The sequence below is a fragment of the Anser cygnoides genome, chromosome 5 (assembly GCF_040182565.1).
Source record: "Anser cygnoides isolate HZ-2024a breed goose chromosome 5, Taihu_goose_T2T_genome, whole genome shotgun sequence".
NCBI lineage: Eukaryota > Metazoa > Chordata > Aves > Anseriformes > Anatidae > Anser > Anser cygnoides.
This window is the reverse complement of record NC_089877.1, coordinates 8,625,976-8,653,737: the sequence shown is the minus strand read 5'-3', so window position 1 is coordinate 8,653,737 and position 27,762 is coordinate 8,625,976. Positions and strand designations below refer to the sequence as shown.

Here is a 27,762-nt window from a genome sequence, read left to right as displayed (position 1 = left end):
TCCGAGTTAACCTCTTTACATCTAAACAAATAAATACCAGAGCTTCACTTCATGCCTTGCATAATTAACTTACGTTTTTGACAGAAGTTACAGCCATAAACTCCAGCACACCTACTTCTAGTTCCAGTTTATGGACTCCAAATTACTTTTGGGCCAGGAGTGTGTTCCCTTTACAGAAAATGGTAGGGAACTGTAGGATAATTATAATGAAAAGCCTTAAAAGGGGACAGGCATTCCAATATGAAGATCTTTTCCAATTTGAGAATGAAGCTAAGAACAAGATTTCCTAAAGGAAGGAAAAGATTTTCATGTTTTCAGGAGTCTTATCACTTTGAATGTCCCCAACAACACTGTTGATCTGAAAGCACATGTAAACCTAGAGCCTGAAGCCAAAGTCTTCATTATGTGTTAACTACCCTAATTATCAAATTCTGTGGTACGTAGGATGCTTATGAAGCCCAAATTCTATGGTGAAAGAGTGAAGCTTGAATTCACACACAGGTCCGTTTAATGTAAGATAGGTTTCTGGAAAGAAACAGATAAGATCTTAAGGTATAATCTCTGATTAATGATCATTTTTGTCACTTGATTTGATGTTTTAAAATCAATATTGCATAGCAGTTATTGTCTAGATTTTGAATGCATACAGGCTGAAACTGCTTGTTCACTACTGAAAGATCCTATACTGTTGGATTCTACACTCAGACGCCCCAGGAAAAAAATCCTCTATTCCAGTTATTGTCTAGCATTTGAGTTCAGTGTTGGCAAACTGGCCCCTGCATGTCTTTGAGGCATATGGAAATTGATGATGAAGGTGTCTAGTATAACTAGAAGTATAATTTGATGAAAACTGAGGCAGTGAACTGTGAGAAACTGCTAAATCGGTGTCATCAAACTCTGCTTGAAAAATAATGAAACAGAAATATTACTAGGACACAAGAAATGCAGGGCAAGGACTGTGAAACCAGAGACTAAATGCAGAAATTAAGGAAACATACAAGATGTTATTTTCATTGTTATTTTTGAAACACATACCCAAAATACAATGCAATATTCCTGTCCAAATTCACTTTATGGAGACAGTGACATCATGTCTCCTCCAAATTGTTCAAGCCTGAATCTTGGCATGAGCTCTTCCAATAGAACACCATGTTTGGCCCTGGCACTCTCGCCTGTCTACCCATAACCATGTGCAGAATAAGAACAGCACCATGGCCAATGCAAATCCTAGTAATAGCTCAAGTCCCTTGGGGCAACAGAAAAAGACCAAAATAGAAAACATATTACAGTTTTAAAGCAATAATATTGCTAAGGAAAATAAAACAAATCTAACCTCAGAAGTAAGATGACATTTATTGCCTAAAAGTTAACAATTCCTGAAGCTGTGAAAGCACTCTATAAATAAAGACCTGAAGATGGCAGTGGAAAGATCCTGATACCGCTTTACTCATACATTTTGAATGAAAACAAACCAGACAAACATAGAAATCTGGGAACAAGAGGACACAGGAGGAAGATACATGTTTTAAGGACTTGCTTAGATCACTAAACACACTTGAAGTACTGGGAAAAAAAAAAAAAGAAAAAAAAAGCAATAAAGATTCTGTTCAGTTGTACCCATGTTTTGAGACAGGAACACGTGTACTCTCAAGAAAGGGACATAAGCTTGCATATTCAAAGATTTGCCAGAAAATTTGTACAAAAAGATCACAGGGAGACCAGAGACAGCTGGAAAAATTGGAGCAAGGGCTCTGATTTTCATGCCAGTGTTACACCTAATGCAAAGGGAATGCAGATGATGGTCTGCAAGCTATATGTTATTCCTCCTGCCACTTAGCAGTGTGCTTGGACAAGAATCGGAAAGTAACAAGGAAAAAAAAAAGACACAAAAATGATAAAAAATTGTGCCATTGCAAATGAAAATATTTGTGTCAAAATATTTCTTACAGTCATAATATCTTTATGTACAAAAGGCAAATGTCAGCATCAATGCAGCCGTATATATCAAGCACTAATTTCTTTAAAGCACAGACTGATTTGAAAATTTAACTAAGCTATACCCACAATCTCACCATAACATGCACAGAGCAGAAAACATGAAATGGAAAAAGATCTACAAACAAACACCCTATATCATGCTTTAAAAGAATGATAATGAGATGTTTTTGCACATGGACTTACAGAGATTAATTATCAATAAACCTAATTAGAAAGTTGTGCTAGGAAATGTCTAGAAGATTTCTTTCTATTAGGGGATATACAGATAGGAAGCTTAGTAGAAAAAGGGTAAATGGAATCTAGAGGGGACTTACTGGTAAAGCATGCGAGTTTCAAAAGTAATCTATGCATGATTTCCATGGGTTTTAATATCATCTTTTCCCATAAGGTGATCTTAAAATCTGTGCGTTAAAAAATCATTTTTTCAGTCAGTTACTGTTAATCCAAACTCTGCACTTGAGAAGACTTCTTCTGTCAGGGTAGTATAAATTTACCATTTATATATTTTTTCCCTATCAGAAATATTGGCCGCAGCTCTATCTTTTGTGATGTCATTACTGCAAATTCAAAGCTGTGATCTTGTTTAAAAGATATGTTTTAAAAGAAAAACAGCTTCTAAAATCAGTTTATAAAACTCATTTTGAATTTAACCAGGGTACCTTTTTGTCCACATTGGATTCCCATTGATCCCTGTTGTGCTTTCAGATCTGCACATAGCCCTTGACAGTGGCTGAGAGGAGCAGAGTCAGTGTCTCTTTGGAGCACCCTCGCTGTCACAATGATGTGTCCATTGAGACGTCTCACTTCTGAAAAGGAGAAATGAAGAGAAAAAATTAAAAACATAAAAAAGGCAAAGGAAAAGACAAAGGAAAAAGATGGGATTCAGATCCCAACTCTCCACAAGGCCAGTGGCATGTCCAGTATGGGACTAAACCTACAAAACTCTACAGTTTCTAAAACAAATCTGGATGGAAAACATTCTGAGACTAGCTGATGTGTCTACCGAGATGCAAGATAAACTAGTAGTCTGACAATTACGCTTTCCTATTTAGAACAAGCTGTTAGCCAGCCATTTCATATACAACAAAGCCTATTAAACCGTACTACCTAATCCCTCGTTGTTGATTTCAGTAACACTTCCTACTCTTTCCAATGTAAGTTACCTATGGTATACTATCAACTTGAAAATTAACATATATGCAAGTTCTTCAGTGGGTAAATTATTCTTCCTATCTGGAGTTCTCTGTTTTAATTAATAACGTGAGCCAAAAACGGTAAAGAAAGAGATCATAATTGTCAGTTCACGCTTTAGTACTTTCAGTTCAGAATCTGAGTAACTGTGCACAGGTCATTTTCCAACATTCACTCATCTTCTGATGGATTTTCGTCAGGGTGCTCTTTCCCAAATACTTGTTGGATCAGAATGCTAGTTACCTACGTTCAATACTGCCAAATTAACAAAGCAAAAATCAATGATTAAAAGCTCACAAACCACAAGACTGCCACAGTCTGCAAGCTGCTTAACGTTTTTTTTTTTTTCTTACATTTTGTTGTTGCTACACTGTTGTAAGAGTGCTAATGCTGTTACATTATATTCACATCAGAATGTGTGTGCATGTTTACAGGAAAGCTCAGTGGCACTGTCGCTGAAGGAGCTCTGTTCTCCCGCACACGAGTGACCAGAACACCGCACCACAGGGAGCTCTGCTGCTCCCTTTTGATAGCAGCTGTTAGAGCCTCTGGCAGGAGAGAACTCCAAGGTTTTGGACTCTGGATTCTCCACATGTTAGAACCAAAAACCTATTTCTTTGTGTGACTCACAGAAAAAGGAGTCAGGCTCTCAGGATTTTAAAAAATCTGGATTTCGAAATGGAAACCACATAAAAACATGCTCTTAAACTGTCCAAGAAGTGATCCGAGAGACAGTGTCTTAAAACACCCCAAGCCATACCTATACTGGTTTATTACTGTTGTTTTGTTCTTCCCTGAGAGGGAATGAGGATGGGAAAGAGTTGTCACGAGATACTTTATCTGACTTACCGAATTACAGTGCTTTGTAACGACACACTTGTAGCTACAGAGTAAGGGGAGTTGAAAGGGCTCAAAAGATACTATAAAATAGGAACACACGCCACAGACTACATTTTCCTTTTAAACATAGGTTTCTCTAACAGCCAAGGCTCCGTTCAGACCTAGCAAAAGCACACTTTAAGGCAACAGGACTGGTACATGGCTTTGAGAAATTTGAATCTGATTCATGTCTAGTGCCTTAAAAGTGTCCCTCCCAGTGTCATCATTATCCCACCATAAACCAGCGCTTAATCTTAGACACTTCTTTCCTCCTGCCAAACCCCACTTGTTTTCAGAGACAATCTGGGATTTGCAAGGAATACAAGATCAGCTTCCTTTCAGATGCTAACTAAATATTTAAATCTTGCTCCTACTGAAAGAGGCAGAGGTTTTACCATTAGTTTAAACAAAAGTGAGATCAAGTTGCAAACTTACAAACCTGCACCTATTAAACTTTTGCTTTAGCTTGGAATTCTCTGTACAAAAAAGGTCACTTCAAAAGCAAACCCGAATGTAATGTACTTACAATTTAAGACTCCCTAACGTTGACAGAGCAAAGGTGTTCCACTGTAACAGAGATGTTGGTAACGGTGTCACCCAGTTTACATGACTCTATACAGATTCTCTTTTAAACAGTTTCTGGTGCTAAATTATTAGTTCTTATTTGCGAGTTAAGGCTAGACTCCACCAGCACGCAATGATTTATGCTGCTTGCTCCAGAAGCCATGCAGGTTCAGGAATTTTTTTTCCTTTGTTATGCTCCTCTTCACACACCAGTTTGAACGTTTCGTCCTACAGACATCAGGGGAATCACAGCCAGTAGCTCAACAGTACACAGCTTCCTTTACTAAAGCCAGGATTTGCACGTTCTGTTTTGAGAACAAGACAATTATGTAGTAATGGACTCAGACATATTCTATTAACAGAAGTCTCCATTTCCGATCACCTACTCGTCACTATTCTTAATTTTGTCTCTTCTTTATTTGGTACAGAAGAAGGATACATGATACTTTTTAAATACCTATACTAAAAATGAATATTAGAAAATCCTATATTGTGTTTTACCTGTCAGAGGTCATCAGCAGCTGTATTTCAAGAAAACTGAAGGCATTAGATGCAGTTTGCCCAGTAGATTAATACTGAGCTGTGAACTTTCATCCTCTACAGCAAGATTTCCATCCAACTGACACAGAACTGACATGCAGTAACACTTACAACCAGGGGGATCCAATTTAGACGGAGTTCAAATGGTTTCAAGCTACTCAGAGGTCACAGAGGTAAAGTATGCATAAGAGAGCTGGCTTTAATCAGAAGGTTTTCAGTAATGTCACACCAGAAGTGATAGGCCACATTGAAAATGAACTGGATGTTAGGCTTGAGAATTAGATTACAAATACATTTAAATATTTTGAATATATTCTTTAAGGCATTTTCACAAGCCCAAAATGTTGGGATTTTTTTTTCAGGATAATAGAAAAAAGACAGAATTTTGCATGAGCACAAAAAAAAAAAAAAAAAGTCTTTTCCACGTGGCATCATATCTGTAATACCTATTCACAAGCTTTTGAGGAAGAAACAATCCAAAACAAAAACAAAATAGCTTCACTGTGGGTGACAGTTTGGAAATAATCTCAAAAGACTCAACGTTTTCTCCACAGTGGAGCATTAGAACATAGGAAAATTGAGAGGGACGGCAAAGATTGCGGTGAGAGAGAGGATTTAGGAAAGGCCAATTTTAATGCAGTTATCAAATGCTGACCTACTTGTGGAACAGGCAGGTGGATTGTCCATTTAGCATTTCATACTAAAGAACAATGTTAAAATCAGAAGACTCATTGAAAGACGTGTCACTGAAATACAAAATGTAACTCTCTTGAGAGACTTTCAAAGGCTATATTCCACCCAGGAAACTCTGAATCTGTCAGGTGTTCTTATTTCAAGTTTGTATGATTACTTTGGTTGTATGCAGACCAGCCCTGTGCTCTCCTTCTCACGCAAATGGGCTGAGCTGTATCTCCATGCCACTAGGCAGGAGGTAAACTGGGAAACAGGTCAGTAAAACAATGGAAAGCATCACACACCTTTTGCACAGTCATTCCTACTGGTTTGCACTACTGGTTAGAACTGCTTCATGGCAGAAATAAAAAACAACTACTGCAGAAAGCCTAGCAGACAAGCTATGTCAGCTTTCTGAAGACTTCCATTGAGTTTTGTTAGGAAAACAATTAAAATCCTGACTGTTGTGCCTGTCTACAGTATTCTCTCCTTAAAACACCTAGTCCATGCCACAAAGAGAAGGGGGAACTCCATCTGCGAGCAGATGAACAAGCCTGCTGCTAGAAATACAGTGCTGCACCTCATGTCATATTACAGCAAGCATCTCAGCTCAGATCAGCAAAGCAGAAACAAGGAACCTGACAGGGTGGGATCCAGTGCTTTGTTACTGAATATTCACCCAGTGGCATCATATTCAACACACTGGATGCGTGGTGTCACATCCAACAAAAATGCACCCTTATAATCTGTTAATTTCCCTGCATCCTGCACTGATAATTTAACACGTACAAACAGAAAAGGAAAATGAAGAATTCAAAACTGGATTTTCTTAAACAGGATAAAGTTGGGCTTGCTGAGTTCCTTACTATGACTGTTTCCACTACCCGGCTTACTCATTTACAGCCATTTCAGGTAGCTCTTTACCGAACTCTAAGATGTGTAACACAGGCATAAATTTAAACACTGGACTGGCTAGAGCGTCTCCGTCTAGGTTAGTAAAATAAATATTTATTTTTTCCCAAAACTGGGAGGCTTTTAAAGACCCATCCATCACAGCTCACTAAGTCTTTATCCATTTTTCTGTCTCGCACTGAAAGAACAAGTGGTTTATCACATCCAGGAAACCATTCATTTCACAAAGTTGTGTCTTTCATGTGTTACTCTCACTCACTGGTCAGGCTAGCATCACTACATTAGATGCAGTATTCCTCAATTTTAATTACACTGCACAGCTCAGTTTTCTATATGTGCTCGGCTTTATAGGAAAAATAGCCGTACTGCCCAAACATGAAGAGATTTGCTTTCTTTTCTTCCAGCCTACCAGCTCATATAATTCTTGAATTATGAAAAAGTCATTTTTATTACTTGTCTTTGGCACCTTGTCTTAACAAAATAAGACTCTAAAATAACAAGAACTAGCATAGGCCCAATTGTCCCAAATCCTCCACATTTCCCTTTCCAACCTTCCTACACTCACCCCCGTGTAACTCTGAAGCCTTTGATTAGCTGTGTTTCCATTTCCATGTGTACCTGCATGATTCTAAGCTGGTGGATTTAAGAGCACAGGGACTGCACCTAAGCAGAAGTGCAGCATACTCCTATAATTAAAAACAGTTTACGATTAACTGAGACAGTTTTCCTTCTTTTTTTTTTTTTTTCTGGAAAACCAAACCATTCTGGTTCTTGCCTTTTGAAACATCCTAATGACTCGTGGCATTTAAAATGGAGTTAAGTATTTTTCTTAACACAGCTGTATATGTTTTATTTCATACTTCTGCCAACATTCCTCATACACTCTTACAACTATTACAGTCTTCCTTTCATGTTTTTAATTTTCAGTTTCCATAGTTCCATAAAATATAAGTTGCTGAATGATCCCTAAGCTCTTCATTCCAGTCCATAGCTTCATTAGAACCTTGGACAGATTTTAACATCCATCTTCTAGACTTCTTTTCAGAAGGTACCATGGACTAGCATTAGACTCCAGCCCCTAGTCTCCTCCTTGCTTCCCTGAAGCAACTTCGTCATTAAAATACTATCCAAGATTCTCCTACATTCTTCCACTGATCATGAGTTTTATTAGCTCTCTCCTTACAAAAGCAAAAATCCCATAGCAACTGGAGAACTCAGCAGATTAGCATGTCTTCCAAACAGAGGACAGGTGATACATCCAAGCTTTTCATCCTCATCAGAGGATGGTATTTATTTTTACGTAGTAAAATAGGGTAAAATATTGTTAGGATGCATCTCAGATCAAGTGAGTGGGAAATAGGAAACATATTTAGCTGTACTCTTGAAATCCTTGCTAGTGTAATGCCCTTACATGGCAACAAATGAGGCTTCCTTCAATCTTCTGCTAAGCGACTCCATCCTATCGTGCTTGTTAATGATCTGGCTTCAGTTATTCATCTCTCTTACCAGTGCAATACATCTGGCATGAAGGCTTTCGTGCTAAAGAAAACCCAATCAGTGCAGAACACTTCAGTACATCCCTTCAACAATGCAGGCTGTCGTGATCTCACCATCATGTCCTCTACCCTCTACACTGGAAAGCCCGTGAATCCTAAAGCTTTGCAATAAACAACTTTCCTCCTCCAGCAAAATGGATCCTTAAAGAACATGGCAGGGCTCATAGGAAAGGCAGCAAGCATTTCCATGAAGGCTGACCTAAACCTGTGGAATGAACTGCTTTAGATAAAAAGGGATCATCTCAAATCTTCTCCCCCACCTGCTGTAACTTCAAGTCATGTTTTAGGAACTTGTTGATATTTAACATTAAAAAGGAATTCGCACCCAAGATATAGATTGTGTCCAAACCCTACCAAAACATATGCCCCGCAGAAACAGGTTAGTTGCACTGGTGGTTTTGAAAAACAGACCAACCCTCCACCCCCGCCCCAATGCTACTGAAGAGATGCTAAAACATGGACATAAGATAAAGAGTTACTAGCCCTTCCTTCTGGCCCTGATTTGAGGGCCATTTAAGAAATAAAGCACAACACAGCACACAGCACTAACTTTGCTGTAGAAATAAAGATGACAGAATGGAAACAACTTTGTCCCAGCATCAACATTTTCTAAACACCAAACATTCCTTAATGATTTCTCATCACGCTGCTTTTCATTCATCATCTTCCCAGGTTCTGGTCAAAGATTACAATCCTCTCAAATGAGCTGCCTAACTCATTTTATGTCAGCTGAAAAAACCCTCATGTGGATTAAGAATATTTTTAACTCATTGATTAAAAAAAAAAAATAAGTATTTTCATTTAACTGACACTGGATAGTGATGCTACATAGGACTCAAGATGTTTAATGTTTTTTAGTCTATTAGCACCAACATCTTTCTATAAAGTTGTGAAAATTATAACAGTTAAGCAACGTCCTCTCCGTGACTGCACAACACCTTTCAAAAAACAGAGGGTGTTTATTTTAGTTGCTAAATATGATTTATCCGTTGATTCTTCAGCATCCGTATTTCATCAGCCCCCAAACCGTTACGCTATCCCATGAGACGAGACGCATATCCAGTAACATCCTTAACTATTTCAATTTCCACAATAACAGAATATGTAGATACGAGTATTCTGAGTGATCAGAATCGATCGCCTGGGAAATGACAGGAACCATAAGGGTTAATGCGTGGACTACCTCAAAACACATTCGTGTTCTTTTGCAATAACACACCAAACTTAATGACCATCATATAATGGTTGCACAATCTGAGATTTGGAAAACCTAGCCGCATTCAATTGCTTTCTCTGATTAGGTCTGTACTTATTTGGCATTACCAGAGATATCTCAATCCCTAAATAATTAACCTACAACCAATATGTATGAAATTGCCTCACTAAGCTCACTATCCAGGACTGTTTGCTGTTAAATTAGTAGAATAAATAATTTACACCAAAAAAGTGTGCACAAGGTAGTGCCAATAAACCTGAGGGAACTTGTTCATTATTTTCAAGAAAATTGGATGAAACACAATTCCCCAAGTACAAGCCATTCTGTAGAGTAAAAGGTGTAGTATTATTAATATTATTGCAGCATGTAGGGAACAAATGAAGTCGCGTGACTGTTCACTTCAGAGTATGCTCTCTTCATTAGCCTTTTCTCCAGAGCTATAAATACATCTAATACACTGTATATACACAATATGTATGTATAGGAGATTGTACATACACATAGGAGATTGTACATTTGCATATGAACTGCAAATCTTATGGAAAAAAATCACAAATATTGTAGATTTATCTTCACTCATTACTGAATGAGCAAGGAGCCAGAGGAATAACGTTTAACACTGAAATAGCAGCTGTGTATCATTTCGAAAATCTGTAGATCGTGTTTTCTAGTGGCAAAGGTTACTACCGCTAAGTCTAATTGCTCAAGAAATTGGTTTGCAAATTTGTAATTCACAGGATTGTTATCATTTTAAGATCATTCTAAAATGATAAAACTTCTCTCTTTCAATGTTCTGCATGGTTACTCCTATACCACTTGCTCCAGCACACAGTGAATCAGTGAGAATCTGCACTAATATCCCTAGGAATTGGAAGAGGCAAAAAAAAACAATACTGAGTCTTGATAAAACTTCAGAAATATTTTTAAATCTTTTTTTTTTCTTTTCTAAAGGCATATTCTGAATTTATAACTAAAACCTCACATTTAGAAATAAATAAATAAACAAAACCAATTCACTGAGAACTATTCAGTGCAGAAACTAGTGCTGAGGCCAAAGCAGAGTTTATGGCTTTGGCTGGGGCCCATCTCTAACGAGGCTCCTGAAAACTGCATGCTCCGGCACTCAAAATGCTTGTAGTGTTCCAAGGCATAGCCTTCCCTTCACAGCAAGGTCTGAGACTGTCTATCATGTCTATCTCTGTCTATCGTGACTTAAGTTTTTGGCACAGAATACTGCTTTATGTTCCTCTGTAGATACTCCAATGCCCTAAGGATACGCTCAGCCAGGGAATGCCCTAACCTAAAAAAACAGTGCCTTGGAAGGAAGCACCATCACACCACCTCCTCTTCAAGCTAGGTCTTCCCCACAAAGAGAGAAGGTCGCTATCCTGTGTTCTTGTCTCAGCCCAGCAAGAGCCGCAGACAGATTCACCACACCCAAGGAAGGTGCAGTAGAACTCACAGAATCCCTGGCTGCATCCAACCCCTTGTTTGAGTTTGAATTAAATGCTAGCTCTCAGCCTGATTTGTGGTGGGTCGTTGATTTTTATTTGGTCACAAGTATCCTGGGACACGTTTTCTGACCTTGCTATATATTCACGCTGAAAATACAACAATTGATGTTATTAATAATAGTAATAATAAACATTTATTCCTAGGTTATGAATCATGTAGTTGCATGACGTGGGTCCCAATGCCTCCTGCAATCTATCTTATTTAATACTGAAAGAAATAGATACAAATACCAGTTTACCTGTTCTCCTAGGAAACAATGCTGGGGATACCAATTTCCCTCATCTTTATCCCCAAAGAACAACAAAGACAACAAAAAAGGGTTAGCCCTGTGGAGTAAAAGGTGTCCCAATGTCATTGTTGCATGCAAAGATCAGATAAGCACCTGGTTTGTTCTGTCTGTGAAGACAGCTTTATCCAAATAAAGCATAGTGCATTTTATCATTCTGTAATGGAAAAGACCTGTCACTCTTTGAATATCATCATATGGTCGGTGGCCGGCAGATAATGGACTGTTAAGTGTCAAGGTGACTGGCTTTGAATGTGCACAAAACTAAAAATTATAGACCTGTCATTCCATAGGCAGGCCACAATTAGCTGTCTATGCAACTTGAAATTTCCATTTTGCCAGCTGAATAATCAATTGGCTACACTTTCTCAATATAGATGCATTTTTAGTTTTTTGCACTCAGGATTTTATCTTTTTTATAAGGTTTTTCAAACAACTGTGCAGTGCACTTAAACAGATGGGGTTACAAGTGAGCCACACAGTTGTCGTCTCCCCAAACGCATACACAAAGACATTCACCAGTATTTTATAATCAACACTTTTTACATTAATTTCCTCTAGCCATACTCTTGTCTATAATGTTTTTGTCAAGGATATGGCGCTATGGAACATAAGCTACAGAAAATTCACAGCTTCAGACTTCACAGCTGTTTGTTTTGATTATCAAGGTAATATTTTTTTCTACATTTTGCCATCAGTCTACCCTCACATAGTTAATATATGAGATGTGAGCTAATAGCACAATGTGAGTTAGAAATAAAATGTTTTCAATTGTCACCTTCTAAAAGGAAATGCACTTTCTTCTTGGAGACATTTTTTTCTATATAGCTTACTAAAAAGGTTTTAAGGTGGTTTGGGCAGAGACCTTATTTTATGCTGCTAAAACTGCGTAAGCTAACACAGTGATACATCAGTGATGACTCTTACACAATCTTATTTGAAAATAAACAACACAATCAAAAAAGTTCAGAGTCCCATGATGTATATTAATGTATGTACCATAACCCTTTTTGTCCTGGACAACTAGCAATAATTTGCCTTCTTTCAGGCTGTCTGCATTTGAGAAAGAAATCGCTTAACATGGCGTCTGACTATGAGAACAGGTTTACAAAATGGCGACCTTGGTAAGTTTGTGGCTTATAAACAACACAGCATCAAGCAAATGCTGCCTCAGTGTATTTCTAATATTAAAAAAGTGCTTTAAAAATATACCTGCAACTGCAGATAGTGTTACTGCAACTCTCCATTCCCTTTTTCTTTTTTTTTTTTTTTTTTTTTTAAATAAACTCAGCCTGATTTGTCCCACATGACGGGCAGAATTCCTACCATCTGATGTGGAAATGCTACATACAGGCTCTGTCCAAAGCCATTTGCAATAAAGGAAAGACATCTGGGATCTTCACTGGACTTTGAATCAAGCTGCAATATGTAGTCTTGTATTTTTACAGAACTTCATATATTGACAGAGCCTTCTCATGCAATCCTGGGAGGTACATGGGGATACTTCGGTAATCTAAGGAGGGCTGTTGAGCATCAAAGCCTACGACCGAGTCTTAGTTACATGACATATGGGCTTTTAGTGATGACTGGCTCAAGGGATAATGGCTCAAGGAGCTCCTTGTCTTACCAGTCTCCTCTCATAGACCCATGTTCATTTCCCCTCCCACCGCATAATTTGCTTTTCCCTCATTTGTTCTATTTAGGTGCTCCCCCCATCCTTTTTGGATGAAGACTGTTAAGAGCAGTTATTTGAACAGTCTAATTTACAGGAAGTCATAGAAGGGTCTGTATGCACAAAGCTGAGGATGTGGCAAATTACAGCAAGAGCCCAGGAACAAGAGGCTGGAGGGAGTGGAGGGGAATGTTCTTAAATTCACATTGCAGAACTACACTGTTAGCCTGAATTTCTTCCCTGCTTTTCTTCCTCTTTCCCTCTAGAAATAGGAGGTTAGGCCATTATAGAATTCAATTGGTTCCAGATGGACCCTTAACCCAGCTCCTCTAATAAAAACATTTTCCTGTTAAACAACCTGTGTCACATGGAATAGATGAAATTCATCTTTAGTATACCGCCATTGAAGCCTGGAAAGACAAACCTGAAGTATGAGTATCCCTATCACAAATGTAAAAGGGTAATGCAGCAATGATTTATCTCACAATTAGGCAGCAGTAATTATAAAAGTAATGCTGTACTAGACACACTATAAGCTTCTAAGAAAATTTATAAATAATTATACCTATCTTTTTTAAAGGCAGTATTCCATTTTTTTCCTTCTAAATTCTTCATAAAAATCAAAATATAACACTTGAGAGTATGACTCCTAAATCGTCTCTTTCATAGGCCACCACCATGTTTTACTTTACTTCTATTTTTTAATACATGAGTGAGAGGGCCAGTTTTACTTGTGTGCAAATCAGTGATGAAAATCTCCAAGTTTTCTCCTGAGCCCACATTCAATCCTTTTTGTACATTAGAACAAAACCTTTCTGTGTCCTCAACTAACATTTAAGGTACATGAGAATAAGGCTGGACTGAGATCTCCCACTCAGCAGGCAGCAGGCTGCTCACCTGGCTCCCACCCTCCTTCCCAGCAACCTCCTTCTGCTTCACATGCCACCCAATGTTCTGGCTGGCACAGGCATTTGTGTTGCCGCGTAGTCACCAGATATTTTATCCTTTACCAGCTGGATCTACTCCTTGATCAAGTTCACTGTGCAAACAGCTGCGGCAACCCAAACATAGGAGCCAGGCACAACCCACCAGCAGCCAGGAGAGATGTGCGGGCTGCTTAAGCTATGACTTGTTGTCAATAAACACTCACAGTGCCACAGCCCATGCAGCCTGTCTGCCTCGCCAGTTCCTTTTCAAGAATGTTTATTCACACATCACCTTTGCAAGAAGTGCTGTGATCCCCAACTTGCAGCTACGGAACTGTCCTGCAGCTACATTTTCAAAAACACCTTTCAAAGAGGCTCAAATTCTGAATGCCTACAATGCTTTCAAAATGAGCTCTTAATTGACTTAGATGCTTTTGAAATTATTTGCCTAAAATGCAATCAAGAAATGGGTTATAATGGGTTCTAGACTGGCGTTGTAACCAGCAAGCTGTCCTATCACTGTTGCTTTGTGTGTTTCCTTCCATTTTCCTGTGACATAATTTATCGTGATCGTGAACCCGATTATGCATTCTGAAGCTGGCAGACTTACCGTAAAATAACAGTACCCCACTGAAAATCATTCACGGTGGAATCTGTCTGGGCAAATGAAAGAAAAAATGCTGTTCGCCTCAGAGTCCACCTGCCCTCCGCCGGCACAGTTTGATTCTACCGTTATTTGGAACAAGTAAAAATCCAGTGTTTTTGTCCATTGTAGAAACTCAAACTTTTAAAGAGGTTGGCTTAGTGTATTTTTTCCCTCCATGTTTCCAAAGGGACGTGTGCTCGGGTCCATCGTGTATTTGATCTTTAGGTTCTTTATTTTGAGAAAAGGGCAGAGCCTTTGTACTGCAGCACAGGGCATGCCTGAGGCACCTCAGCGCGTACAAGCAGCCGGCACACTGCGCTGTGCGCTGGCAGAGCTGTGAAAGCATGACAAAATGGTGCCTCCGCCCTTTCCTAACACCTCTTCACCTCCCAAGACCACCATGTGGCCAAACCGTCTGCTCGGGGCTGAGAGAGCTCCGCGCAGGACGGGCCTTCCCTCAGTCAGGGCACGCTTACGCACCCCCGCTACCGGCGGGGCCGAGCCCAGGATGATGCTCCCTGCTTACAGCCCCGCCGCTGTCACCCTGGGCTGGAGCCCCAACCCTCCTTCGCCTCCCTTCAGCTTCTCGGCCTCGCCAGCATCGAAGCATTACATGCATTTTCCTGGGCCGTTTTATAAAAACCGTGCAGAATTCGAAAGAAACTTAAAAAACCACCGGTAGTCTATACAGAATTGTACCATATTACTGGGAGAACAAGTTGTCCTACAGAAGCTCATTGGCACTATCATTATTGCACACTCCGGGATTTTCTACAAAGGCACATGCAAAACAAAAGACTGAGATAGCTCCCTTCGCTACAGCTGTCAAAGCTGACTTTAGGATTCTATACATTTCTTTTGAAGTTGATATGATCATCATTATGCAAATGCTTGGCTATTAGAAGAGAAGCACAATGCCTTAAATTCGTATCTGTATTTTAAAATGTGTTCATTCATCCTTTGACTCTTCATATATATATATATACACACATATATACATACACTAGAGAGAGAGAATATATTTCTGTATCTGCCTTTATACCTGAGCATTACATACTTTAACCTCGTGAGCATACTTTAACCTTACTGAGCAGTAATTAGAAGAAATAGCATTAGTCATTGTTACACCAAAACATTTGATTTTTGATTCCCATGCATGACACCTGAGTAGTTCTTATTTGTATAAAACTGAATCTTAATCATAAGAAAACCCAATACTCTGTTACTGATGTAAAAAGTATTTTGTTTCACGGATACTCTGAAACATTCATTTAAAATCTACCATTTCATTTACAAGGAAATTTGAGCAAGCACGATAATAAAGCTGCAAAAAAGCAGAAACATGGAATATTAAGTTGATTACAGATAAATACTTCACCTGTCTGGCAGTATTTGTTTATGTTTCCTCAACAGTAACACTCTTTATAAAACATAAAATAAGAAAGGTCAGTAAAATAGCTGATTCTACCAACCATGAAGAGCTAGATTCTTTTAGACAATCCACAGTCATCACATTACATACGTAAATTTCAAGGAGCCAATATCCAATTTTCTGTGGTTTCTTTCTTCCCACACATGTCACACTTCAAATTCGTTTTGACAACTAAACAATGTTTCCCTTATTTCATTATAATTCCCTTATCTAGAGTCAAAGCTTCATGACAATTTCGTAGAAAGAAACATGAAAAGACTTTCTGGTAGATAGGTTCCTTATTTTAAAGATTTCTTACAAAGATATGTTGGTAAACAATCCAACTGCATGCGTTTTTAAAGGCAGTATCTAACTCTTACCCCACCTCACTCACAAATTCCATTATAGATCCAGTTCTCATTATTAATATCCTATCTCAATTTAAAAAAAAAAAAAGACATTATTCTTCATTACCTCATTTCTGTTTTATTTTTCTTGAAGCTGTAGCATCTGTGTAAATATTCTACCGACACCATATATATTTTTAATTTACTAAACGCAATAAAAAAATCAGTTGTCATTTGCGTAAGATACATTCACTCATGCTTTTTTTCAGTTCTTGTATAAATGTAATTTAATTCACTGTTAAAGCACATATACTTCAGAACAGGGATGCAGGCACTGATTACTAATGCGCAACAACAATGTGAATTAATTCTTATCTGGCTTCCTATTACCCGGTGATCGCAGAAAACCAGAAAGCTCACTAGAAGAAAACTGCAAAAAGGAATTGGCAACAGCTATTGTCTGGGACTGGTTTTCATGCCAGCCTGAGTCCCAGCATGGCTCAGCACATCTTACTGAATTGCCACACTGTGGTTCCCAGAATGGATGCCCCACCTTGCATGGGCTGGTGAAGCCCAAGAGCACTTCAGCCATTGCCCTCCGACTCCGCACGTCCACACCTCTGAAGGCAGACACTTTAAGAGGGCTCTAGGAGGCAACTCCACAACTGAACAGATACAGGAATTCAGACCTACCCGCAGTGGAGGAGCTCTGGATTCTTCGTTGTCCTTCAGTGCTCTATAGAGAAGGCTAGAACTGGCCAAATATTCTGTTGGTACAGCAAAACTGCTACGAGATAGATGGTAGGTAGACAAATGGCAAACTGCCAAGGTGGCAAGCAGTCAGACAGAACTGGAGAGAACAGCCTTAGTAACTTTAACAATTTCAACGGGTATACACCTGATTTTACGACATGGATGAAAATGACATTGTTGGTGCTTTCTCACTGCCATGCCATCCTGTGCACCATGCACTCTGAGACAGGTGGGAAGACTGCTTAATGAATCCCAAACACGGGGCAGGAAGGAGCCTTCTAAATCAAAACTAATTGCCTGCTATCACAAGCTACTTCATCACAGAATCTGGTTTATAAATTAATCATACTTTATCTTAGAAATACCTTGGCATTTTTCTCCCATTTCTACTATAAAACAGCACTTCTGGCATCTCCCTCCTCCAATCCTTAAGAGATCTTCTCATTTCCAGCCCAAATGTATGCCTATTAAGACCAGGTGATAACACAATTTGTTCTTGTGCCAGTATTTTCCTTTCTCTTAAGCAGCTGTTTTGTCTGGCGTTCACTTCTTTAACACACTTGTAAAGAGCAAGCAAGCTACTTTTCTGCTTCACTTTGGTAGGCTAAACAAATGAAGCTATTTCAATCTTCTATGTGCAGGGAGGTTCATCCCATCATTAATCCTTGCAGCCTTTTCCTACACCTCTTCCTACTGGAACTATATTACTGACACAGGGGCAAGAACAGCACGCAATAATTTAAATGACATGTAGTACTGTCATATGTGACCTTAGCAATTTGCTGTCCCTTTTGGGAATACTTCTTCAGGGGCATGTAACTATTGCTTTTTTTCAACCCACATCACAGTGGTAGCTCACCCTCATTCTGTAATGTGCAAATATTTTCAGGTTCTTCTCTTTGTAGTCATTTCCAATTGATTAGCTCAGATCTTGCAAAAGACATTATGACTAGTTTTTAAAAGAACAGCATCACCCTTTGTAGTATTGAATGCCTTCCCCCTTCAGTCACTCCTCAGTCACCAAATTTCTGCTTTATGAAGATCATTTCTTTAAATAACAATGGCTTCATAATTTTGGGCTTTGCGATAATTTAATTATATTGTACCTGCTTTTTATTCCTATGTTATTATATAACAATGATTCCAAAGCTGGCCTTTAAAATAACTCCAATCTACTTCCAGTCAAAATTTTCTACTTTTGGAACACACTTTTGTAGAATTCTTCAGCCACCTTACACAGTTTTCCTCTTACTTCCCTCTGCTCCCAGCCTTCATGATTTTTCATACATTACCCATAAGAAATGATTTACTGAAGTCAGGTTTAAACAATAAATCCTTTACATGGAGAATTTAATATATGAAAGAGAGATGTGGCAAAATTTATCTTTGGTGTGTTATCCTATTACGCATCAATCCCCAGAGCTTTCTGTTTCCTCCTTTTTAATACTTTCTTTTAACTTTTGGTTTAAAGCTCTGTATACTATTAAAGCTGGAGCAACAGAAAGTTATCTAGGACTATCCTTATCACCATGCATATGCTTCCTAAATAATGCTTTTATTCACCACTGTATTTACCATTTTAATGATCTATTAAAAATAAAAAGGAACTAGAGCAAACAGTTTCATGTACCAGGTGCTTGTTTTTTTTGGAAGGAGTTGTCTGGTTGTTTTTCTCTGCTACTTCTCCCCTACCAGGTTGAAGTATATTATGCATATTTTTCATTTCAGCTTTACTAAGATTGTATTTTTATACTTTTCAGTCTCGTTAAGAACTGCATTCCTTCATTGACACCCTCCCTCTTCATCCCCTCCAGCTGTTTTGGCCCAAACTAGATTATCCTCAGTCTAAACCTCATTTGTATTAAAGGCAAGTCCCACTTTCTCTCACCAGCTTTTCTTTAAAAACATCAGTGAGGAACTATTTACCATTGGTTTACATTCCATTTCTTTTTCATATTAAGCCATCTTGACTTCGGCACTTTTCCTAGCCAATTTTCCTACCCATGACAGATCTCTTCCTCTGTTCATCAGCTTCTTGCCTATTTCTAGTGAGATTTTTACTCTTAATATTCTTTTAGGTGGTTGCCCAGATTAACATAACAACATTGGCCCTCAAAGCCTCACAAGTTTATTCCCTCTTGCTTCAATGTAAATTTCAAACACTTTTTAAACCAAAAGTAGACAGCTAATCCAGAACCTGAGTTCTGCAGTACAATGACTCTGCTGAATAGCTCTCTGCTTCTACTAATTTCTTTCAAGAATAGATTGTTACACTTCTTTTTGATTTGCAATTAGTCAAAGAATCAACCAAGCCAAGGCTTTTCTCTTTGAACAGCTTTCATTATCTGCTTACTGCTTACCAAAAATCACACATAATATAGTATCACCTTTTATTCCTCCTGTACCAACTTGATGAAGTCATTCTCGCACCAAGTTAAAATTGGATCCCACCACTAATTTCTCAGTTTTTCACCCATTTTTATGTGGGACATTAAACCTTACTACAGTGACACAGTTCTCAGAGTGTTCAGTCAAACTATTTTACAAAGTTCTTTGCTCACAACCAAAACTTAGCTTGTATAGCTCACTGCTGGTACTTTTCCATCACATCATTGTTCAACCAAAAGTGAACCATTTTAGTTCCAAAACACTTGTCTTAGCCATTCTGTTCTTTCGTATTACTCCACAGATTCATCACCACAGAAAATCACCTATCACTTAAATTTCTGTCCTTCCTATACAAAGCATACTCTTTCACAGACTTGTTTCAGATGTTGCTTATCCACCTTGCGTTTGGAATCCCTACCCGTACCTGGTGTCCGGTCCGTGCTGTTCGCTGTATTGACGAGGTCCTCAGCATTCCTTAGTCCATAAACATTTCGGATGTTCCTCAAATAGTCTGCCAGTTTTCTAATCAGATTAGTTATCTCAACTACCTTGCTGCACACCTGACCATTGTTATCACTGCCATTATGCCTTTACTGATCAATGTTTTTAACAAGGCTATACACAGAGCTAGGGGCACTGCCAAAAGTTTTTCTGAAGTTTCATTTCCTTTTAATGACAGATTAGTATACTTTTCATCTCCTTACTTTTATCCTTTAAATGGAAACTATTTTTAACTATTATCAGTAGTTCTTTATATTAACAAACTCAGGTCAACTGCCATAGTTGTCACAGAGATTTTCTTTACATCATTTCCCTTTGCTAACAGTCATTATCACACTTGAAAAGCAAGCAACAATATGGCTGATAATGATGATGAGCTGAGAGCCTGAGCACTGACAGTAATGCAGCCAGTCCCTACTGATGGCAATGGGATCAAGATTTCATTGCTACTGGTGGTACAGTTGAGCATTAGACCTATTGCAAGGTTCAGTGTTTGAGATCAAAGTATTACTGCTTTAGCTGGTATCTGGTGGATTCTAAGAATTGTGCTATTAAGTCCACCTTTGCAAATTCTCTTGGTATTTTAAGTATTACTTAAACAGAAGTTCCTAGTAGTATCTCATAAAATTGATTTGGGAAGAAGAGATTGGACCAAAGAGTAGGGTACAAACAAAATCAAACACTTTCATTATGGAACTTATACTAATTATCTTTCCCAGTGGAGACTTGAAAAAGAGCAGAACTGATGAGCAATTTTATATCTGCTCTCTATTTGACACTAGTTTATTACTATATGATAGAAGTATTTCATTTTGAAGCATGGTGTTTCTTCTTGGGAAGTAAAAGCAGCATAGTTACAGCAAAGGCTAAGGGCTGGGGTTTTTGAACAAGTCTCCTTTTTCTGTGATGTTTCATGACCCTTTTACCTTGAAGGACCCCATCAAATGACTCAAGCTGTCAAGGGTATGCTATAAAGTTTCATTCTTACACACACACACAAAAAAAGTAAAGAAAGAAAGTTAATTGCAGGCTGCATGTCTTTCAGGAAGATGATATATTTCTGAGTTAAAAATAAAAAGCACTGCTTTTAGGACGACGTTTTCTGGAGATGAGCAAAGGTGTTAAAAGGAAGTCTCGTTAGAAAGACATAGTCCTCTCGTCATTGAACGTCTCAAGCAAAATAATACGTTTAAAACTATCCAGGTTGAAGAGACAAAATTCTGCAATATTTACTGTTCTGCCCTGTGACAAGTGTTCATCCTCATGCTTGAAACCACACAAAAGAAAGGGATGGGAAAAGACACAGCCAGCTTCCTGCTTTGTTCTGTTCTGACATCTCTGTATTTCTGCCTGACTCAAATTCATGAGAAAAAGGCTATCTGACAAAAATTAAAAATTATTTGAAAAATAATTTAGAGAATTAAATTAAGAGTAATTAAAAATTCTGCAGTATTTCAAAAGTTGATTTTAAATACTAACTTCTGTTTTTACAAAGAGACTTCTGTCTTCATTGATTACTGTGTAGTTTCAAAAGCATTCAGAATACAGATATCATTTCAACCACTGCTTGTATTTACTGCAGCTTAGAAGCAGATGTGTTTTACAAACAACTCTTCGAAACTGCAGAGAGAATTAAAAATGAATGTAGGTGCCCAAAAATGAAGTTAAGTAAAATAAAAAGAACATAGCTCTGGACTTAAAGCTCTTGTCAGTTTTAAGTCTTACTCATAAGGCAGTGCCCTGAGTGTAAAATCATTCCTTTGGCACTACAGTGAAAAACATGCTCAGTCCTGACTATCAACAGAGGCTGCCTGGTACGTCATACAGGAACACAGTACATGTAAATGCAATTAGGGAACAGAAACCACCTGGCAAATGGGAAAAATAAATAATTAAAAAATACCAAAGGGACCAAAATGCTAGCCAAAGCCCTGGTAATAATAAGTTGGTGTGATTATGCATTCAAATGTGTCCCATCTGCAAGTAGTTTCGTCTTCCTACTCATTTTGCATTTAAAGTCAAGTCTCATATTAACTGTATAGCACCAAGATGCTATGGAGTAAAATTGCCACTTCAAGTGCATAGCAAGTAAGGAAGAAACCAGGTTGCTGCCTCCCCAGAATATTCTCAGCTAAAAAAGCTTTGCTACCATCCCTTCCCAGGCAACGTAAGGGATTATTTTTCCATCAGGTAGTCATGTTCTGTAATGCATTCCTAAAATTGATTGTATTGCACTAGATGGCCGGAAGATTGCTTACACCACCATACTTAGCACATATTGCTATTATTATTGTATCTCAGAAAAGTTTTGCTTTAGTCTGATTGCCAGTGATTACCACTGGCATTTTTAGGCTACTGACTGGTTTTCTGACAATGTTATTCCACAGAGGCAGCATCCAACTGCAAAATGTCTTACTTGCTTATAAGATAAGGTCACAGATGTAAAGGAATTGGGTGTTTCAGACTTTCTGTATGAGTCCCCTTTGAGAATCCCAAACCTTTGAGAACAAACTGCGTTCCAGAGAAATGATATCACGTTTGTCTCTTTTTTTTAATGATTTAAAACCCTTGTACTTAAGCATATGTACTTTTTCACCCCTCAACAGAATAGCTATGAAATGTTGAGAAAACATAGTGTATGTATAAGATATTCAAAAAACTACTGCTTAAAGCTTTTTCAAGTTATATCAGTCCAGAAACATTATTTATTTCAAGTGTAATGGGCCCCCTCTCTAATAACCATATCTGCAAACATAAAAACTGAGCACAAAGAAACCCAAACAGACAGAGGACAGTCAACGTTTTTACTGCTCATCCACTGGTGCTGGCTTATTTTCTATTATCCTTCATATGAGAATTGTTTGAAAATGAGAGAAGCTTGACTCTAAGAGAGTCGCTGCAATTTATACAAGGATGATATTGGCACTGTTTTTAGTAACAAATGTTAAGGAAGGTTGGAATAAATCCTTATTTGTCCATTGACACTCATTTTCCTAAAGCTAACATCTTGTCAGAATGAAAGAGAAGCACCGAGGAGAGGAGAAGGGTCTTGCAACAACCTGCACTTGTACTTTTCATCGAGAAAAATACATGTCCTGTGCAAACAAACCCAACAGAAACATTCTGAAACAGGGGGCAGAGAAAAGAGGAAGTTTTCCTTGAAACACACGTGGAAGCTCCCAGTGTGTTCTCCAAAGGAAATACTGCTTTAACTCCACAATATGATATCATGCGTCATTAGTTGTGCTACTTCCTGCAAGTAACCAAAATGCAAAAGAATTTGAGATGAATATCTAAATCCAGATCACACTGCAGACTAAAGTAGTCACATATTCATACAATCCAGAATAGTGCTGCCATCCACTTGCATGTACTGTTCGAAACAGGTGTAAACTGTGAAAACAGCTTTGACCAAAACTTTAGATGAGATGAAACAAGTATTCAACCAAAAGAATTGCACATAGCTCGTGTGATTTTAGCTGCTTTCTCTGGAAGTACAGTTTTGTTCCTAATGTTACCTTGAAAAAATATGAATATGAAAATATTTCCTATAATGCCAAAATGTCTTTGCTCTAGATTTTGTAACGGTAAGTGAAACTACTGACTTTTTGTTGTTCAGACCATGCAGAGATCAAAAACTTCCTTTCATGTACAAACAGGCAATGCCAGCCTGTGTGTCCTTGGTCAAATGCAGTTATACATACACCGTAAACAAAAACATTAATCAGAAAGTTACATTAGCGCTGCTGCAGCAAGTTGTTGAAACATGACATAAAATAGACCAAAGTTTCTTTTATATGGTGTTTTTCATACCCATAGTATTACTAAGCCATTAAATGCTTGCAATAGCAGGACTACCCATGTGGATGATAGCTCACACGCAGCTTAGGCAATTAGAAGCTGTTTTATTTGGAAAGAATACATTAATATTGGCCAGGACAGCATAAGGATAAGACATCATGTTACTTGGTGTGAGACTGACCCTGATAAGGAGATTATATAAGCTTGGCAATATGATAAGCCTCTGTGTACTGAATAATGTCAGAAGCTTGGGAAGACTGAAAGCGTTGATACTGTACTGAGTAGCAAAGAATGCAAAGATCCCTGAGCCAGGGCTGAACATGCTACCTGCAGAACTAGGAGCAGAATAATCACATCAGTGTAACGCTGTACCACGGTTAATTACCCTTTCTGAAATTCACTGTAATCATTCAGAAGAAGGAAAAACAACAAACATAATCAACAAGCAATGGAAAATAAATAAAAAAAAAAACGTGAACCAAATGTACTGACAAAAAGCAGAACACCCACCCTGATCATTCAGCAATAATTTATCTGAAAATTCCTCCTGCACACTTGTAACTTTACTTGATTTATTCAATTTTGTGAACAGAATAAAGGACTGGTAAGGCAGACACATCAGGATATTATTTTAGAAAGCCACGTACAAATGGCAGAATCAGCATCAGTGATTTGTGACTACTATTGAAGAAATTAGAAATAATTGCAACCTTTCATTACAAAACCTGTCATTTGGTATCTGCAAGCAATTTGGTGTAAAACTAATCTTGACGACTGAGTCATTGCCAAACCTAATAATTTGCTGCATAAACTTTAAACCATATAATTGCTCAAGGTGAACGCAAGAATCTCTAGCATTAACTGTTACTATATCAAGACCCAATCACACAATACTTGGTTCAAAGAAATTGAGACTATAGGATCAGGCCCTTAACTAGTTTTTCTCATTGAACATGATGTGGGTTAATATAAACTTAAATTTCATGAAAAAATATTCATCAGTGAAAGAGACAACAGCACTTCCATTCAGCAGGAATATTTTGTATTACTCACATGAACCACTGAATTCATAAACATTGTTCTGACTGGGTTTCAGGCTTTTGAAAACATAAACAGCATTCACTAAAACAACGAGAAAAAAAAAAAAGAAAAACATAACTGCACAAAGTGAAAAATCCATTACTATTTATCACCAATCAAATTAAAACCAACAGTTTTTGTTTTTTGTTTTGTTTTCAATACACGGAAGGTGAACTAAGCATCCTTGCCACACCACACATCACAGCCATGCCTGCATTGTACAACCTACTTCCATTTCTGAGCAGTTGGCTAGCTGTAACAGTTTGCTATAACAAAGACCAACCTCTTATTTTATCATGTATTTATATACCCTAGAAGAGTTCCTATCCAATTCACAACAATTTTTTTTGCCATTTTGTTAAGATTATTTTATATCATAAGGTATCAGAAGTCTGCCTCCGCACCAACTGAACCTGCACCAGTTTATTGTAAACCTGATGTAAAACTAGCATTTGCTAGTACTGTCACTGAAATGATTTCAGAAGGCTCCATTTGCAGCCTGTTTTGTTTTGCTGCCTACCATTGTTATAAAACAATTACCACATGCATGTATTTGTATCATACCCATGTGTAGGAACCCTTTTTTCTTTAATTTTGATTCAAGGATTTGGAGAGCAGGATAGATTGGCAAGGAATTTAAGATGCTCCCACAACATGTGAAAATAAAGTTCAAGTCACAGCACAGTGCAAAGCATTATTGGAAGAGAAAAAGAAAGAACTCTGTCCTACAACGTGTTGAAAGCTTCCCAAATGGTGAGAGATATTTCAGAAAGTTTATTTTAGGTAAAAGAAAGCTTTTCAAGAACATGGTAACATAGGATTCTACATTACAAAAGTTGCTTTCCAAAGCAAAGTGGAATTATTTTCCTGCTACACGTCTTTTCAATTTATGCAACTTCTCTAGGAAAAAGCTACTAGGGAATGTCACCTAATGGACAGCACATACATATGCATCTATGTAAATTTGATTTTCTGGGAAAAGGCAAAGTTAGAAATATGTTCCTTTAAACTATACAATCACTAAGTGAAATTAAAAAAGACAAAAATCCCTCTCCTTAATGTTCAGTACTGAGTAAAAATATAGTAAGTCTGCATACAAGAAGTATAAAGATTCCTTACAGGCCTTTTTTTCTCCACATTTCAAGAAGCCTTCAAAGATGAAATATTAAAATTCACTCTATCAGTTCTACCCGACATTAAGTAGCTGTATCCTGAGGACTAAATATGTCCTATGAACTTAAGCTTTAAGATCTCAGAGGCTAACCAGAGCTGTTCCTCCTCCTTTCCTCCACCTCAGCTTGAGCACAGCTCCCCAGAGGTATGGCTGAAGCCTGTGGTGGAAGGAGAAGTTTCAGGTGGAGCTCTCCCTTTGCTGTTTCCAAGCACATGCCTCTTTAGCATCCCAGAGCGCTGTCTGCTTTCAGTCCCAAATGAGACACTGAGATCTTCACCACAAGTTCAGTAACAGACCCGAGATCTGCAGGCCATACAGCACCCTCCGCTTCTGTGGCTGAGCCCCAGCCCGTTGTACTGCGTAATGCACACCTCCTTTTGCCTTTACACCGTTCACTCCAAAAGAGACGGATGAAAAGTAATTCACCTGCATAGAGTGCATCATCAGTTCAATGTTTGGAGGGGTGAAGCAAACCATTCCATACGGACAAGACGTTAGTCATCGTGTAGGTCTACGTGCATGTCACGAGGATCGTTTCCTCAGCACACTTGACTTCCACATGCTGCCACAGTTTCATCTACAGAAGCTTGAACCTACATCTGCTTGATAGATAATCATCACGTCTGCTTGCATCGTTCACTAGAGATGGGGAGAACCAGGAAAGAGAAGACAGAGGAGACTGCAAGAACCCTCTCTTTAGCTGATGCCATTACAACTTGGAAGCTCACCAGCAGGTGAAGTCAGCTAACAAGGACAGCAAACTCCCCTGAGTGCATGAGATCTTTTACAATGAGCCTGCAGCATGTTGCTGGAGAAAATGTGTGCCTACCTGGCAATGAAGCCACTTGTTAGTCCAAGGGATAGAATTCACAAAGTGTTTCTGAATGAGTAACTGGAAAATTAATTTGACTGTGATGTTGTGAAGCAAAACTTACAATACAAATAGACGGTTTGATTTTTTTGCTGTGAGCTGAAAAATAAAATTAAATCTAGGATTTTCCTTTTTATTACTTCTACGAGCCTTACGGAGACTATAAATAACAGAGCTATAGTAGCTACAATTAAGACCTAAGGCCTTGGAGGAAAAAGGAGCAATTTTTTATGTACTGAAGCAGCCCCAAGATTCAACCAAAGCAGGTAAAAGATTTGATTTCTCTCAAGTGTTTTCAGAGCAAGTGACCTCTGTATGCAGCCAAGCACCGACCATAAGTTAGCCCTCCTAATGCAAACAAGTTGTTTATTTATCTACTGTAGTGAATACTTGAGCTTGCACAGTAAAATAAATAGGGGGAAAAATGTCAAGAATTATTAAAAAAAAGATTTTTCATTTATTTTAGTGTTTGTTAGAGCTCATCAAAAGCAACTTCAATAAATTTCACATAAAAGTGAAAGACTTCAACCATTTTACCCTTCATCATGATGGCTCAAGTATTCCAATATGATGTTTTGGAACAACAAAAATAACAGTATGGAATTCGGCTTTTATCTAATTAAAGCTATTCAAAGAAATTATTTTACCCACTGAACACAGTGGTGTGAATGTAGCAGGCTCAGTGTGGAAGGTCTGGATCATGTGGGTAGCAATGAACCATTGCTTCTTTATGAGGCAAGAAAATATATATAAAGGTAAAAAGGGATTTTTTTTAAACATGGAAAAATCAGTAAATTCTACATGGAGTTTGCCCATGTCTTCCCTAAGCTTGCCATACTGTAATCAAGTTTCAAGTTCAGTTA

General features: G+C 38.1%; 1 protein-coding gene across 4 annotated transcripts in view; it reads right to left on the bottom strand.

Moving 5' to 3' along the window:
- MPPED2 (metallophosphoesterase domain containing 2) overlaps positions 1-27,762 on the bottom strand; it is a 202,244-nt gene that overhangs the window by 112,110 nt on the left and 62,372 nt on the right. For all 4 annotated transcript variants that reach the window (XM_066998203.1, XM_066998202.1, XM_066998205.1 and 1 more), the window contains one exon: positions 2,658-2,804. The gene's annotated coding sequence lies outside the window, so the exon portion shown is untranslated. The remainder of the gene's footprint in view (positions 1-2,657; positions 2,805-27,762) is intronic.